This window comes from Pteropus vampyrus, unplaced genomic scaffold (genome assembly GCF_000151845.1).
Source record: "Pteropus vampyrus isolate Shadow unplaced genomic scaffold, Pvam_2.0 Scaffold539, whole genome shotgun sequence".
NCBI classification, from domain to species: domain Eukaryota; kingdom Metazoa; phylum Chordata; class Mammalia; order Chiroptera; family Pteropodidae; genus Pteropus; species Pteropus vampyrus.
The window spans coordinates 305,434-309,649 of record NW_011889320.1 but is presented as its reverse complement, the minus strand read 5'-3'; the positions used below and the strand labels follow the sequence as shown (position 1 = coordinate 309,649).

At 50.7% G+C, this 4,216-nt stretch overlaps 1 protein-coding gene across 1 annotated transcript in view; it reads left to right on the top strand.

The window, feature by feature from the left end:
* NPPC (natriuretic peptide C) overlaps nucleotides 1–2,359 on the top strand; it is an 8,767-nt gene extending 6,408 nt beyond the window's left edge. The window contains exon 3 of the mRNA XM_023525189.1: nucleotides 2,321–2,359. The gene's annotated coding sequence lies outside the window, so the exon portion shown is untranslated. The remainder of the gene's footprint in view (nucleotides 1–2,320) is intronic.
* Nucleotides 2,360–4,216: the final 1,857 nt, after the last annotated feature.

Here is a 4,216-nt window from a genome sequence, read left to right as displayed (position 1 = left end):
CCCGATCCCTTGCGTCACCGCACTGGACGCCTCACGGAGCCCATCCCCACCACTCCGGATTCGGGGATCTGCAACAGCGATCGTCACCCCTTTGGCTCTTTGGGTTGGAGAAGGAAGTGGCTTTCTCTTTCAGAGCTAAAGAGATTCGTAACCCTCATTTAACCAGCAAAGATTTTGTTCAGACTCTCAGGAAGCGACCCACTCAAAAAGATGAATTAAAAGTAGCCACCCATTTTTCTTCTCCTTCCCTTGGCTTACCTCCACCCTTACCCCTCTCAAGGATTTTCTGAGAACAGTTCCAAAGACAGGACTGCCCACCATGACCTGCCCAGTTGGGAGATTATGGTCAGATCACTCCGGGAGGTCTCTTCTGGTCGGATTTATTGCAGTGGCCTTTATTTGTCCACACAGCACAGAACACTTTTTCACCTGAGCTATAATTTCCTCCTCAGGTTAACGCATGAGTGACTTGAGGGCCAGACACTAACCGAAGGTGCTGGGGTCCTCAGCGCCCCCACAGTGGCTTTGAAAAATGTTCTTCAGTGACCAGAGAGGCTGCCCCACCCAGCTGAGGGGCGCTGGTCTCCCAGCTCCCTAAGTTTTAGCTGGTGCCTTCCTCTCCCTGCACCAGGCTTGGCCGGGCTGTGTGCTCCTCCCCATTTCTGCAGGCACTTGGTTTATCTGAGATCTGGACTCGCTGCCTGCACAGGGAGAGGTGATTCTGGCACTTGGGGCCCAGACTTTCGTAGCTTCCATTGTAATGGCTTTGCTGTCTTCTCTCCAGTCTAAACAATGATATGGAGACGCAAGCCTCAGATTTTCCATTTGTGATTTACACAAACTTTAGAATCTAAACAAGTGCTATTCTATGGGTTAGCAGGAAACGAGATGAGGGCCTGGGAAGTCCCTGGCAAGCATGTCTCCGTAAACTCCTTATTCTTAAGTGTCTGTCCGTGGGTACCAGGTGATGATCCAACGGGCAGTGAGAGGTACCGTGCAGGGGAAATCCAGATGACTGAGACTTCTCGGCCCTTTTGAGCAGGGAAGTCTGTCAACCTCCCGACAGTTCTCTTTTAGCCAAACACCTGCCTCCAACACCCTTAACCTTCTCAAACCCTCCCCGACCCCGTCCCACGCTGTGAGAAGGCAGAGCATCCTTCTCCTGGCCTGCAGCCTCCTAGTGGAGATGCCCAGGATAGCTCGCTCTCCGGGCCCAGAAGAGAAAGATGGCTTAGATTTTTCACATCAATGAAAACTCTCCCAAGGTCGTGGCCATTTCTCCACTCAGGAGTTGACCTTGGCTCTAAGCAGCCACCATAATGACTCGTCTCCGACGTTATAGTCTTGTTTATACAATGCTAATGACAGAGACAGGGTGTGGCCGGCGCCTGAATGATCACCTTGAGCACAGGCCCCGGGAATGTCGCAGACACCTGTCATCTGCTTAAACACAAGACAGCCAGAGAAGGGAGTTGAGGGACGGTTCATCAAGCCACTGAGGCCCAGGGTCCCTCTGCTGTTCTACGTGAGGACACCACATTGTCTCAGGAGGACGCCTTCCTCCGGCTCCCAGGCGTCCACACACCCATTAGCAAAGACTGGGTACAGCCCTCATCAAATGACTCTGATAACCCGACCCAGCAAACCCAGTGTGACCACTCTCCCCTCTGCTTCGGAAGAAGACCCTATCCGAGGCCAAGCCAGCTAAGGAAGGGCGCACTAGTCCCTGAGTGGTGGCTGTGACCCAGACACTCTGCCGATGCCCTGGGAGGTGGCTATTATCCCATTTTATGTGTGAGGAAAGCAATACTCAACGCTCTCCAGGGCCATTCAGGAAATAAATGTCAGAGCTGGGATTTGAGCCCAGAATTCTCGACTCCTCAGCTGTTTCTTTTCCCTCCATCGTCCAGCAGACGCGTGGAGCTGGGGGAAGCACCTGACTGAGTGCTTGAGTTGTAGTAAGAAAGGGAGAGAGGGGCGTTTCTCATTCTCTTCCCCTCGCCCCGTCTCACCATCTCACCGTGGGCCAAGGGCAAGGCCTGCCGTCGGCCTGCCTGTGGGGGAGGAGGGCTGACAGACATTCTGGTTCCACCTGTGCTGGGGCAGGAAGTGCCAAGGTCAAGAGGTGAGATGAGGGCTCAGAAGGGGCCCCTTGTCCTCCCCAGGAAGGCCTTCATCACAGCCTGCAGAGCACAGGTAGAGGGACACTGCTTCCTGCTGCTTTGGGAAGGGGGAGGAAGGTTCTAGAACTATCAGGCAGGCTGGGCTTTCTCAGCTAAGATTCCAGATATGAGTGTCCCATGTCCCTTTTGTGTTTCAGGATTGGAAACTGTGCTCCATTTTGCTGAGGTCATCCTTGGTCACCTGGAAGCACCTGCAAGGCAATGTGGCTTTTACATTTCTTTCTTTCTTTCCCCCCGGTACTGGGAATACACAACACCAGCTGTTTTATTATTATTTGGGGAGGGGGGGTATGATTTTTATTGTTTGTTTTTTTGAAAATGAAAAATAAAAAGTTATATATATTATATATATTATATACATGAAACACACACCTACACCGACGTGATGACAAGCGACAGTTTTTAAGAGACTGACAAAACCAGCTGTAAACATTGCTGTTTGTAAATTCATGTCATGCATAAATGTATTTATGTTGTAAAGCTATTTATATTGTTTATAAAGAGATATTTATAAAAATTTTATTTATGTAACTAAATGAAAGAAGTCAATCATTGTAATGTTTTTGTCTTAACTAGTTGAAAAATGTAAAAAAAAAAGTCATTCCATGAACATCTTGAAAGCTGTCTTTATTTACTCATTGCATTTATTTCTTAGGAATTAGTCTGAAGAAGAGGGAGAATGTTGAAGATAGGCTTTTTGCCTCTAAACAGATCTAACAGTGGGGCTCCCAATTCTGGATTTCTTTGTATCAGAATCTCTGGGGATCTTGTTAAAAATACAGAACAGAGATTCCACCCTACTTCAGAACTCAGAAACCCCTGCTCTCCTGAGTCCGTCTCCTGGGATGAGGTTAGCCATGTGAGTTTTGTCCCAAATGATTCTGACCAGCTGGGCCGGCTCGAGAAGCTGTGCCCAGAGCATCTGACGGCTGAGAAGTCAGAAGTCCTGAATTAAATTAAAATTGAATTTAGCTGACTGAAGTTCTTCTAATCCTACTGCACCTTCTCTCTGTTATTAAAGGAAATAACTGAAAACTTCCATTTTGGGGAGGGGGAGATTTAGAGGTTTCTCTATATCTTGCAGAGCTGCAGGCTTGCTCCTAGAAGCATAGGGTGGATAGTTTTTATGTCACGGTGAATGCAATGGTAGCGGGGCTGAGGTCTTTCGAGAACAGAACATCGGGTTTCGTGTTCACAGTGTGGCCTGCTCTGCTAGGGGCTGAGGTTTTTCTGTTCACTTGAAGCCTCTAACAAGTCCAGTTCCTATGCCCCATCGGGCCTCGAATGTTAAATCATGAATATTTAGAATCTCTTCATGAAACGGCAGGAAACTTCAATCATTCCGAGATAATCTCGCTAGGGTCTCAGTACAGGGACACTGCGGTGCAGCCTCCCCTGTATGTCCTCTGTCCCCGTTTGGTGAAAGCAGGGACAGAAAGAGCCTTTGGGGCTGGTTACGTCGGGTGGGCTCAACCCCACTCAGGGGAACTAGGAGCAGCGCAGCCCCGAGGTCATGCGGTCAGCAGGCCCAGCTGGGCGGTTCCAGAGGACAACGGGCACTGGGGGAGGTGGCCAGTGGCCTGGCCTTTCTGCTGGCATTCGGGCCCTGTGACCTCTGTTCCCTGTCATCCTCCAGCAGTGGGTTCTCAGGTGGGTGGGGGGCCAACACAGAGACCTCACCTAGGCAAGGAAACAGATTTTAAGATACGTTCCAGCTGGGGAAGGTTCCAGCCCTTCCCTTCCAGTGGGCATCTCGGCACCCTTCCTTGGGCCTAGCTCACTAACCTGGGGCATGGCTCAGAATTTGGGTGCCCGTGTCAGTCAGGGTGAGAGGCTCCAGCACCCAGGCCTCCCCAGTGTGTCAACTCGCTGCTGTCTGCAGACCCTGTGCCAGGAGATGCTCAGGGGCCCACAGAAGCAGGGAGGGAGCGGGAAGAGGCAGGCGGGTACACTGTGGGCTTTGCTGGTGGTGAGGCAGGCACAACTTCCCAAGGCCCAGAAACACAAGGGGTGGGACACCTGGGATTCACGGA